Source organism: Mercenaria mercenaria, chromosome 7 (assembly GCF_021730395.1).
Source record: "Mercenaria mercenaria strain notata chromosome 7, MADL_Memer_1, whole genome shotgun sequence".
NCBI lineage: Eukaryota > Metazoa > Mollusca > Bivalvia > Venerida > Veneridae > Mercenaria > Mercenaria mercenaria.
In genome coordinates, this window is record NC_069367.1 from 23093687 (window position 1) to 23107987 (window position 14301).

Consider the following 14301-nt stretch of genomic DNA (forward strand, 5'->3'; position numbering starts at 1 on the left):
TCAAGGGATTACAATATTTCTTGGCGTAAATGTTCCCCATGATGAGACGACGTGTCACGCGCAACACCCAGTACCCTAGTTTAAAGGTCAAGGTTTCATATTACTTGGCACAAATATTCCCCATGACGAGACAATATGTCATGCGTAAAGCTCAGACCCTTAGCTTCAAGGTCAAGGTCACAATTGGAGGTCAAATGTCAAGAGGATTTTTTTCCTGTCCGGTCTATAACTTTGTCATGCAAAACAGGATTTAGATATCAGTTGGTACAAATATTCCCCTGGATGAGACAACATGTCATGCGCAAAACCCAGGCCCAAGGTCTAATGTCAAGGTCACACTTACAGACCAAAGGTCAGACACAAGAATGACTTTGTCTGGAGCATTTCTTCTTCATGCGTGGAGAGATTGTGATGTAACTTGGCACAAATGTTCACCAACATAAGACGGATTGTCATGCGCAAGAATCAGGTCCCTAGGTCTAAGGTCAATGTCATATTTAGAGGTCAAATGTCAAATTCAAGAATGACTTTGTACGAAGCATTTCTCCTTCATGCATGGAGGGATTTTGATGTAACTTGGACCAAATGTTCACCACCATGAGGCACCCTTGTTTTATGAATTACGTCCCTTTGTTTTACTATAAATAGATTTTATTGTAACGTTTTTATTACTGGCGTAGAAAAAAAATCGAGACCACCTTTCTGTGGTACAACATGCGTGTAACATCCAATTTTTAGGTGTATTTTGACCGATCTCTACCTGGTAAAGAGTTTGTTGTGGACTCATATCATATAGATTTTTTTTTGTTTTAAGATTAATTTCCCTTTGTTGTTACTATACATAACTTATATGATAACATTTTATAATCAGCCAAAACAATTCAATATGAAAACAACTGTGGGTTTTTTATATATGCACATTTTAATCCAAGTGTGTTGTTATAACATATTGTATATATAGTACAATATTGTTTATACATCATTGACAGATATCAGTTCATTATGTTATACTGCAGTAGAGAAAATTAGGTGCCTTCCAGAAGGGGACTTTGTATTGCATGGCAATACTTCATTCACTTGTTTTGTACAGGAATTGCTTCACATTATTTACAGATAGGGATGTAGTCTGACATTGTACCACGCACAGGTAGTAATCTTTCTCCTGACGCGAATTTGGGATAAATCACCCAGGTAACTTCACTTCATTTCATAAAATACCGATATAAAACACTGAGTGAACCTTTCTGCATTTCATGAATTTCCGGTATATACCACAAAGTGAAACTTACTGGATTCCATGAATTATCGGTAAATCACTCAGTGAAACCTATATTACGATTTAATTGCTCAAATATATCTTGGGAAATATCCCATCAATTGATGTAAATTAATATGCTAATCTGAAAACAGGGGGACTTTCTAACAAAAGATATTCACGAAATAAAAATATAGTACATGCTTTTTTCTGTACATGATATTTTTAACAATAAAAGATTACGAAAACCTGTGCATAAATAGTACATAAATTAAGTAAGTGTGAACTTTTTAGTTCCACCAAAGAGAATCTTGATAAACAATTTGATTCGATTTTGCCAAAATGTGACAGAATAACAATACACCTTCGTAATGCACTTTTCCGTTAAACTTCTTTAACAAATCATGTATTGATTTTATGATAAGGGAATAAAAAAGCGCATGCTTTTGAGAACTGTAAACGACAAAGACATGATAAATGTCTTTGGGAACAGTAAAGAGCAACGATTACAAATTTATCTTAGCGATGATATTTGACTTTCACGCAGGCAATTGTCTTCAATTCAATTTAAATAAATTATTAACAGCTTACCTACGTGATCTGAATAGGCTTTACCTCTCGAGAATGAAAAGAATATATTCCCTTTGAGGTAAATAGATTTTAAATCAATATAAAACATTTCATGCTGCTCTGGACCTTCTTTTGTATAAAAGTCATGTATACATTTCACTTAAGATGTGTGTGTAGGATTTTGTTTTATTTTGGCCACAATCAACAATTATGGCATACAACATTAGAAATTGAACAAAAAACGTATATATCAGTTCTGAGACATTATGTGAACCATTTCTTAGACATTGTATGTATCGATTTTCAGGCATTGTATGTCGAGAGTTAATGAATGATCAAAACCATTGTCGATACAAAAAGACTACGGAAAATCGAACAGTTAACCGCCTCCGCTAGTTTCAAACACATATATACTGAATATTTATCAAAACAGTAATGCAGTAACAAGTTCACTATTGCTTTTAGTATTATTCAGAACATGTTTTCTATAAACTCTGTCTAATTACACTGATCGCTTTGTACACATATTGACTATCGGATTCGATTATGATCCGTACGCGATTTCGGCTTCTCCTTTGAAACGGAAAGTATACAGTTAGTTCTATAACATTAACAGCCGTAGATTACCGGAAGAGCTTACAAAATAGTAATAAGTAAGATTATTGAAATTACCAAAGATATGAAAGTGTTTTTTTTTTAATTTTGAACAAAATAATATTTATACGTGAATGTATAAAATAATTGCAATTTATCATCGGGAAGATTTAATTTTTACGTTAAAAGCAATTTATCATTATTAAAAATTATAATGATTTTTCAACATATACAAAGTCATTTTTATTTTGTTGTTCAAGATTTGTATGGTTAAGTGTTTGTGAAAATTGCAAACACAAGCCAGTGAAATGACAACAAGATAGTTTTAGAATAAGTATATTGTAAAATGAATAAGCATAATTTTAGATAAATATGTCATGAAATACAATCTATTATAGAGATGTAATCATTAGTATTTAAAGATATAACATTTAAAATCACTTTAAATTTGTGCAGTCTGAGTTACTTCCTCTTGTTTTAGTTCATCCACAAGAACATGCAAATAATGGAGAAACTGACAACAGCCAATGAAATGCTGATTCCGGAAGCTTTGTTACATAGATCTGATGTACATGAACACGCTTCAGCGCCATCCTGTTCGATACAATCGTCTCCACCGTTGTAGTCTGAACATCCTCTAAACACAGCTGTTAAAAAGTGTAAGAAAACCCCATTTTTCAATAAAATAATTAATTAGTGAAATGTGGAAAATGCATTTTGATCTTGCTAAGAAATCGTACATTACTGATACTAATATGCAGAGAACCGTAAACGCATTAAAATATCGCATTGTATTGTACAATACTTAGGAGAAGCGGGGGCTCATAATTTTCTCCTTACGTACTACAAATACATCCAGGGGCCAGTTGTTCGAAACTTTAACCGGCTGTTAAACTGATCGCTGTTTAAATTTTGATTCAAAACACTAGTCTTGGTGGGAAACACTAGTATGATGTTTTGATTTTATTGTAAAGAATTTTCAAATTTCACAATTCTTAACTCGTCCATTTGTTTTTCTAAGTCTTCTAAAATGTTGAAAACTATCCCATAAAGTTAATCAGCCGTTAGCTTAATCTCCTGTTAAAGTTTTGAACAACTGGGCCCAGATAGTTACAAACATCTGTGCGCAGATTGATCTAAAGCAGAGGTGTGTGAATCTGAGAAACTGTACTACCTTTGACATTTTTACAGAAACAGAAAATGAAACTGTCACTTGAATATATAATAATCTATAATACTTAATACTTTTAACATGTCAATACAGTATAACAGAAAAATATTTTTTTCTTACTGTCGCCCGTTTTTCCTTTAACACATGACCCGGAACAGGAGGATATTATAGAACTACTTTCCTCAAAGGGATCACTGCACGAAAGACATACGTAGCATCTTATAGACGACACACTTGCAACTGAAAAAGAAAACAAAGATAACCTAACCAGTGTTCCTTGATTCTGTACCAGTACAAACCTGTTCTCCGTAAGTAGCTGCCAATTTTCCCACATGAATTAGAGACAAATCGTCATGAAGAGCATACGCATCGAACTCACGACCCCGAGATCCGTAGATCTGCGCTCTCCCTATTGTGCTAAGCGGGCGAGCTTTCATAATTATGTACCAGTGTCTAATGATTATGACTTTTCGTATTACTGATAATGGGAATCTTCCAAATTCGCCCAGACTGCAGATGTAGTCTTTTACGTACACCAAGAACTTGTTTCAAAAATTTTTAATTAACCTTTTCAATGTCAGGTGTTTTATGAATAAAAAAGATCATTTGGAAGCAAAGAATGCAATCAAGAACAAGAATAGCAGACTCGGTTTGATTGTCTGTTCATGATAGGTAATTATCCATATGATTCATATGTAAGGATCAGTAAAATCATACTATCAAATAATTTTATCATTTCTGTGGCATTCAAAGCAATTATATCAAATAAAAAAAATCATGAAGTAAAGTGACTTAAATACAATGCTTTTTGAGCTCGGTAAAAATTCCCATAGCACGTATTTGTTACAACAAGTGAACGTCTTAACATCTTTAAGTTATATATTGTTATTATGTACATTAAAATTTTCATTTTTACTTCCGGATTTAAAAACCTTAACACCAAAACACCATTTTGGAAAATAATTATGCTATTTGTTTAGGAGCGTTTGTAATTCTTCATTGAAAAATAATACTGCATCATTAGCAAAAAACAGTAAAAATATCTGTGTGTCTTTCAATGTAAATTTATCATATAATCAGTCTGTAAGTTTTCATACATATCATTTACGAAAGAATAAACAATAAAGGTAAAAGTGGTTCTCCCTGTTTTAAGCCCATAAAACTGTCGAAAGAGATTTTATAGAACTAAACTTTCTGAAATCTATAAAGGATGCATACATATTATTTCAGGTATTAATATGTTACTGATAATCGAACTTAAAACAAAATGCAATGTATAGTACTTTTGTCTGACAGTGTTCTAAAACCAGACTGAAAATCGTTCAACATTTCATTACTTTCGACCCATTTGCGCAATCACATGAAACAGTTTTGAAAATATACTAGTGAGAATGATGCCCCTATAATTGTTTACATCATTTGGATCATTCTTTTGGGCACAGGTACAATTACATCCTTGCACCCAGATTTGTGATATGCGCATGCATTAAAATACGATAAACAGGTTACGTAACACTTTTACATTCAATAAATATTTCAGGAATACGTTGAGACCTATTCCCGCACTTAGGATAGAAATAGCAATAATAACACATTCGATTGTGAAATTTATGTCAAATTGACCAACATTACTAAAAACAGTATCACTACTAAAAGCAGCATCACTGCTATTCAGCTGTTCCTCAACAAAATCATTCTTAAATGTTTTTTTTTTTTTATTTGAAAACAAGTTTTCAAAATGCTCATAAAATTGACAAGATGACAATTCACTTTTTTTTCTCATTTTTTAAAATTTCTTTACAAAACTTTTGCGGATGATTTTTTCCCCTTGTTCAAATGACATTGAGTACGTGGTCGCCTCTTAGCTATTCTGTAAAGACGCCTTTTAGTAATAAGTATTTTTATGTTTTGATGTTGTTCTTAGTATAATTTGTTTGCTTCTAGCGTCCTCATACTCCTAGTTAAACCTAGCCTGGCTCCCTTGCTGCATGATTGTTTTTTTAAAATAAATATTGGAAACATTTTATAAGAAAATTTTAAGCCTCTAAAATAGCACAATTTTATCTGATGGCTGAACCATACATGTGTTTCGAGCCAGAGGCAATAAAAATGTCAATGTAGAAACAACCTTCTCGAGTTACTCCCCTCTTAATGAAGAAAACTGATATATGTAAAGAAGAACAAACATAGGGACGGGGCCAGTCTAGGTTAAACCAGGAGGTTTTATGTTTTCTTTTCTTCGGATATTTTTTCTTATTTCTCATTGTTTTTGTTATTTCACAACTCTGTATCAGATATTCTCTCTCTGTATACCAATGTCAACTATTTACAATCATATCAATATTCAAAATTTCATTTTCAATTATTTCTCTATAACCATTTATGTTTTCGTTATCTTCATTACTGAAATTGCAATTTTCTATTGAATGAAAATAACGGTCAAAATGATCTGTTTCTTCTGAAATATTTAATTTGTTACCGCATCTTGCATTCAGGTCACCAAATACGGATGTTTTACCATACTGAGTATATTTTTGAACACCACTTTCAAGTGTTCCGAAAATTCAACTTTTATACATATTAAAATAAACAGAATTGTTATGAGGTATATATATACACACATACAAAGAAATACATAAAAAATCATTGTAAAAAGGTCCTTGCTCAATTTTACCCAGAATATACCCTTACTGTCAGTTTCAACGATCTCGATATCATTTTTTTAGAAAATCTCTAGGAAACAGGCACTCTCCACTGTGACCCCCTTTTACATTGTATTTCGATTTGAAAACGATTCTGTTCTAGGTTTTGAGTAACATTCATAACCATCCATGAAAAAAAGTATCATTGCTGCGTTCCCAAAGTCCAACGAGAAACATTATGCTATAATTGTAAACACAATCTTAACTCCTTGACGTCAAAACAGGTAGATAGTCCTTCTGTGTTCCAGTGATGTCCATCTCAGTTACGCGTAGAAGATTATGTCGCAACAGCCATTAAAAAGGTGACTAGCAATCTGCCTTTCATATAGTTAGTTAATGGTTTAATCTAATTTTCGATTTCCTGTTCTTTTAGACTTTATTTCGCATTTTTACTCTTAATTTTCTCATTTAAGAGATATGTGCATTTTCGTAACCGAATCATTTCACGTACAATATATTCTATTTTCGATTAAAAAGGTTTTGTCCCATTCTATAGAATTCGTTTAAGACTTGGTGGATTTTATTAACAATTTTCTTTAATATTTTTCTTAAAATGATTTGCATACATCGATGACAACATTGACAACATTAACACATTCCAAAGTTCTAATCAATACCTTCATTTAAAATGCTTTCTAAATTTTAAATTATGTATTATATTGAAACAATACATAGCTAAATCATTATATATTGTTCAACGCCGGTGCACTTTATTATTTCTTATAAAGAAAGATTTACATTTTAACAATAATTTTATATATAATTACAAATTATTTAGCTTTTTTTTTTTTTTTCGTAATGTATTTGTAAGTACTACTCACCAGTTACCGCAATAAGTAAAATAAAAAAGTACAAGGCATTCAAATTCTTCATTTTCTTTTTGCTTATCCTTCTAGCACGCAGTCCAACCACCAAATGAGTACACATTCTGCTGTTATCACATTTATCGAAATGTGATTTTTTCAACTGTCATTTCAAATATTGTTGTAACCACAGGAGCTTGATATTTTCAAGCGTTTTCACTTTTTTGCTTTAATAATTGATTTCATAATATATTTATTGATTATTATGCCTATTTACGCAGATCTATTAGTCTGAAAGATTTTCCATACAGTTGTATGTATTTAACCTTGTACAGTTGTCTAAAATGTAATACATAATATTAATTGTCAGGTAAACACATAAGTTATTTTTAGGTTTGAAGTAATTGAGCATGTTTCATTTGAACATATCTGCATTTGTTAACAAGTAACAGCATAAGGATTTAGGATGCTCTAAGCTTATCATGAGTGTGGTTCGTGTGCTTATGTGTCGAATGTCTTCATGCAAATGTTAAACATAGTTCACATAAATGCACGATTTAAAAGTGAAAAGTTATTTCCTATTTCATTTTTCCATGGCCATTTTGTTAACAGATACATGTCACTCATTTTATTTTAAGTTTGTTTGTTTGTTTTGCGTTTAACGCCGCTTTTCAACAGTATTTCAGTCACGTAACGGCGGACAGTTAACCTAAACAGTGTTCCTTGATTCTCTCCCAGTACAAACCTGTTCACCGCAAGTAACTGCCAACTTCCCCACATTAATTATCAGAGGTGGAGGACGAATGATTTCAGACACAATGTCTTTTATCAAATCGTCACGGAGAACATACTTCCTATCCGTGAATCGAACTCGCGACCCCGCGATCTGTAGACCAACGCTCTCCCTACTGAGCTAAGCGGGCGGGATTTATTTTAAGTAGTTAAGTTTTATTTTTTTTTTATTTTTAACGCAGCCGTTAAAACATGGACTTCTAATGTAACACGTTTATCTCGAGTTGTTGTGGCGAACAAAAGATTTAATTGATCCATAAACACCAATGAAATAATTATTATTTGTATACTTTGGCTTCAGAATGTCTCAGCCAGTGCGATGAATGCAAACCACAACCGATTTTAACTGGAAAATGTTACTTTAAATGTGTTTTGTAAAAGTATATATTTGTTTTAAAGGCCAATGAAGTATGCATACATTTATTTTATGTTTGGCAAATTGTTCAATTTCTTGAAAATGCAGGTTACTAGGTCACATTCAAAAGACTTTTTGATAAAATATACTTTGAAATTCACGGAGAGAATGATTAAATTTTATCACGACTGCAAAGGTCCCGGCCGTGATTTTAAGACGGGGTACGAAATCTCTTAATGCATATTTGGTGAATACTTCTAACAATGTAATCTTCATAAGAAAGTTAAATAAGACAAGACAGTAATACCGCTTGATAAAGCGTCGATTTTTTATACATTGTACATATAGATTTATTTGGACAATGCACGCCCCCACAACCCCCTCTTTTTATTACAGAGCAGATATGGCAAACTTGAATGACAAATTGCAATGGAGTTGCAAGAACCAAATTATTGTTTCGGCCTTATTTAGATAATATAATCGTATCTGTGCATGTTTGCTTTGGGGTTTCTTTCACATTAAACATCATCGTGTTTCGTTTGTTAAGGGGCGAAATTTCTCATGCATTTATCAAAGAGATTTAAAATTTCATAAATCTATCTTTAATGCGAAGCCTTCTTTTGATAGATTTTTCTAGCATCATTGCTGGAAAGGCTAATTATAATCCTTAGAGTAATTGCTTGGTTCAGCTTAAGATTTCATTTTAATTGCTCTGATCTTCTGGGATATATATATATATATAATAATTTATAATGCGAACTTGTATCCTAGCGGATCTCACGTATGGTAAAGTCAACTGTTCTGAATATATTCATATCCCTTAATGCAAACTATCTCTATATATTCAATGTATCCTCGAGATCCAGTTAACTTTCAGAGACAGAAAATATAGCTTCTCTGGTCCCAATCAGTTAAAAAGACTAAAATGTCACTACTGATTTGTGAGACATGAAAACAGAGATTTGAGTATATATATGCAAATGTTGAATCAGTACGAATGTGTAGTACAATTCGGGCTCATATATAAAGCAGCATCGAAACTAATCTTATTGGGTTAGTGGACTTGCTGTGGCATGTGTGTGTTCGTTTGTACTGTTAGGCGCTTTGCCGTAATTGGTCTGGTATATTGTGGTGGTGATTTAGTTCGTATAAATTCTCTCTACTATATATATATATATATTTATATATAGGATTGCTTCAGTACTCTTGTGTAATAGTTGTTGACCTGTTAACGATCAGATAATTTTATAACAAAAAGTTTTCTCAGTAGCTTTTTAACATCTTCAAAAGATCCCTGCAGCAGAGTGCTATCATGTTCCTCACTAGTAGAATCGGTAATACTTATTGGACAAATATAGTCAGGAAGATGAGAGCAGGACTGTATAGCTGGTTTTAGATATTCATTTATATCATTGTCGGAATCTAAAAATTCATGTCATCAGAATAGACATCGCCATCATCGTCATCATTATCATGATCATCGTCTTCATCATCACCATCATCATCAACAACAACAATATCATCATCATCATCATCATCACTAGAGCAAATATTGCAGTCATTGCATCATTTATTTGAACAGGTATGCTTAGCAAGTTAACAGTCAATTACAAGTTTGTTGGGTTTATCGTCGGACCGACACAATTATAGGTCATATGGCGACTTTCCAGCTTTAATGGTGGAGAAAGACCCCAGGTGCCCCTCCGTGCATTATTTCGTCACGAGCGGGCACCTGGGTAGAAGCACCAACCTTCCATAAGGCAGCTGGATGGCTTCCTCACACGAAGAATTCAACGCCCCGAGGTAGGCTCGAACCCACATCGATGAGGGGCAAGTGATGTCAATTACAGTGATTGAAAAGTTGTTCTTTGTGACTTATGAGTAGTGATACTGTAAGCAAGAATTAAAGGAAATTGATCAAAGGTGGTGTTCATCCCAATATTGTGTGCGTAACTAATTCGCGCTGTAAGCGATAACCACAGTAAGCAAATGTTCACGATTAACCCTCGTATAGTTCTCGGATGTTGAGCGTCCTTGCGTAAAAAAAAAAACAAAAAAAAAACATTTATACTGTACGGTGGTATGTTTAGGACATGCAATTATTTTTTTAGGATTAAATTATTTTGAGCGATCAAAATCTTATCTCGTGCGCACGACATCTTATCTTGAGCGATCAACATCTTATTTCGAGCGATCAACATATTATCTTGAGCGATCAACATCTTATCTTGAGCGATCAACATCTTATCTCGTGCGCACGACATCTTATCTTGAGCGATCAACATCTTGTCTCGAGCGATCAATATATTATCTTGAGCGATCAACATATTATCTTGAGCGATCAATATCTTATCTCGAGCGATCAACATATTATCTTAAGCGAACAACATCTTATTTCGTGCGCACGACATCTTATCTCGAGCGATCAACATCTTATCTCGAGCGATCAACATATTATCTTGAGCGATCAACATATTTTTTTGAGCGATCAACATATTAACTCGAGCGATCAACATCTTATCTCGTGCGCACGACATATTATCTTGAGCGATCAACATCTTATTTCGTGCGCACGACATATTATCTTGAGGGATCAACATCTTATCTCGAGCGGTCAACATAGTATCTTGAGCGATCAACATATTATCTCGAGCGATCAACATCTTATCTCGAGCGATCAACATATTATCTTGAGCGATCAACATCTTATCTCGTGCGCACGACATCTTATCTTGAGCGATCAACATCTTATCTCGAGCGATCAGCATATTATCTTGAGCGGTCAACATATCATCTCGAGCGATCAACATCTTATTTCGAGCGATCAACATATTATCTTGAGCGATCAACATATTATCTCGAGCGATCAACATCTTTTCTCGGTCATCTTATCAATATCTATTAAGGACCTTTGTGTGAATTCAGATCATTAGTCAAAACATACGGCTGCCAACGTTTTTGTTTTTGTTTAGATTATACTTATAACCGTTTCACATGTTTGCAGGGTTAGACATTTAAATACAGAAACTGATAAAAAAAACGGCAGCAAAAAATCAGTGATGATGCAAAGAAATAAATTTAAGTCCTTGACAAAAAATAGTCTGTAGGCTTCGCATGCTATGGAAGTCCTGGAGGGACAATTGATTTCCGTACTTCCCACTTCTGACTCCTAACTTTTGCACTTCTCACTTCCAGCTTCTTGACTTCCTACTTCCTACTTCTAACTTCCACACTTCTGACTTCTAACTTCCGCACTTCTGATTTCCAACTTCCCGACTTTCGACTTCTGATTCCCAACTTCCAAACTTCTTACTTCCGACTTCTTGACTTCTTACTTCCTTCTTCTAACTTCCGCATTTTTGACTTCTTACTTCCACACTTCTGACTTCCAACTTCCTGACTTCATACTTCCGACTTCCAACTTCCACACTTCTGACTTCCGACTTCCAAAAAAGGAAAGTTGGCAGTCAGAAGTGCGGAAGTTTAAAGTCGGAAGTCAGGAAGTTAGAAGTCAGAAGTCAGAAGTGCGATAGTAAGAAGGTGAAAAAAAGAAGTCAAGAAGTCGGAAGTAAGAAGTGTGGAAGCTGGAAATCAGAAGTCGAAAGGCAGGAAGTTAGAAGTCAGAAGTGCGGAAGTTAGAAGTCAGAAGTGCGGAAGTTAGAAGAGGGAAGTAAGAAGTCAAAAAGTCGGAAGTAAGAAGTGTGGAAGTTGGAAATCAGAAGTCGAAAGTCTGGAAGTTAGAAGTGCGGAAGTTAGAAGTCAGAAGTGCGGGAGTTAGAAGAAGGAAGTAAGAAGTCAAGAAGTCGTAAGTAAGAAGTGTGGAAGTTGGAAAACAGAAGTCGAAAGTCAGGAAGTTGGAAGTCAGAAGTGTGGAAGTTAGAAGTCAGAAGTGCGGAAGTTAGAAGTAGGAAGTAGGAAGGAGTTAGAAGTGGGAAGTACGGAAATCATTTGTCCCTCCAGGGCTTCCATACTTCGCCCCATATATTAAACGATTTTCCTTGTTTTCCCTTAATTCATACATGCAGCTTTTCTGCGTGAATTAATCAGTCGAACTGAAATTTGTTACTGTTCTAACATGCAGTATGCATCATTAGTTATGTTCATTTGATTTTGAAGATAGGATGACCAATTATATGCATTGCTTTCCCAATTGATGTGATAAACTTGTACATGTTCTTGTGGGAAGTTTTAATAACAGCGGAATAGGCGGGACTCTAATTAACAACTTGTCCGTATGATTTACTGATGACCTAAATGCACACACAAAGGGCCTTAATATATATAAATAAGATGTCGTGCAGACGAGATAAGATGTTGATCGCTCAAGATAATATGTTGATCGCTCGGGATAATATGTTGATCGCTCAAGATAATATGTTGATCGCTCGAGATAAGATGTTGATCGCTCGAGATAAGATGTTGATCGCTCAAGATAAGATGTCGCGCGCACGAAATAAGATGTTGATCGCTCGAGATAAGATGTTGATCGCTCGAGATAAGATGTTGATCGCTCAAGATAAGATGTCGCGCGCTCGAAATAAGATGTTGATCGCTCGAGATAAGATGTTGATCGCTCAAGATAATATGTTGATCGCTCGAGATAATATGTTGATCGCTCAAGATAAGATGTTGATCGCTCAAGATAATATGTTGATCGATCGAGATAATATGTTGATCGCTCGAGATAAGATGTTGATCGCTCGAGATAAGATGTTGATCGCTCGAGATAAGATGTCGTGCGCACGAAATAAGATGTTGATCGCTCGAGATAAGATGTTGATCGCTCAAGATAATATGTTGATCGCTCGAGATAAGATGTTGATCGCTCAAGATAAGATGTTGTGCACACGAGATTATATGTTGATCGCTCGAGATAAGATGTCGTGCGCACGAAATAAGATGTTGATCGCTCAAGATAAGATGTCGTGCGCACGAGATAATTTAATCTTAAAAAAAAAAACATATGTCCTAAACATACCACTGTAATACTGACAGTTTAGGTCGTGCAATTTTTTTAAGTTGATGGTGTAATGATGCTGTCAGAATAATTTGTATATCCGATATATTGATAACGTAACATATAAGTACAGATAGTGCTTGCCTCCCTTTTCATGGTGCCATTGCTATAATTATTGTTGAACTGCTGTTTATAAGGGTTTGGGTCATTTCTGGCTAATTTGGGTTCATTATGTTGATATCTGGATCCCAGCGTCACACACTATGTCATATACAACAGTTAAATGGAACCAGATATTTGTTAGAGCAAGTACTCGTTGTAAAATACCGTGTATAAATTTGGACCGATCAGAAACAAGTTCTATAAATAGCACGTCTGCTGAGGTATAAATAGGTAAATGGATGACAGAGAGGGCATTCGGTATCCAGCGATTGGAGAAGACACACTGAGCATTCAACTAATAATTTATTCCAGTACCTTGATAAGGAGGTTATTGCAACTACCCTGTCAGGGCGGATAAATTATTAAAAGAAAACGTTTGAAGTTTAAAGACTAAAGAAGAGCTGACAACAAGGTTTCGAGCTAAAGGGCCAGCGCATAGGAGTTTTACCTTAAGGGTTGTTGAATGCTATAAACGATAGCAAATATAGGCTGAGCATCGGAAAGCGGAGACAGATGTACTTTTGACAGTACATTCGCCTTTCATGCTAACAGTGTCTTCAACACGTTTGCCGGTGCTAGGGGGCGTGAGGTGTGTTGCACATTTCATTACCTCCCATGAACAGACTCAGTCAAACCGAGTCCGCTATTATTCTGCTTGGATGCATTCTTCCAAACTGCTGTTATCAATTTGTCGATCATATATTTCTTTGTGTGTTTTGAAAGAATCGGAATTTCATATTTTCATTGAAAACTCCAGGAACTTCATAAACGGGAAACTAACCAATTTCAATCGCACACTTCTCACACAAAATGCACCATTCGTAAATTGGTAATATGTATACCAAACAAGTAGTAATTTGTCTTCCACCGGGCACCGGTCACATTGGCTCAATATTTCTGATCACAGAGACACTCTGCGTAGTTTATGTTTTTAATCAAC

At 34.7% G+C, this 14301-nt stretch overlaps 1 long non-coding RNA gene across 1 annotated transcript; it reads right to left on the bottom strand.

Moving 5' to 3' along the window:
- Positions 1 to 885: 885 nt before the first annotated feature.
- Positions 886 to 7182, bottom strand: LOC123555553 (uncharacterized). The gene is made up of 3 exons (XR_006687320.2): positions 7114 to 7182; positions 3711 to 3830; positions 886 to 3066 (listed from the first exon to the last, which is right to left on the bottom strand). It is a non-coding gene; the product is annotated as an uncharacterized LOC123555553 (long non-coding RNA).
- Positions 7183 to 14301: the final 7119 nt, after the last annotated feature.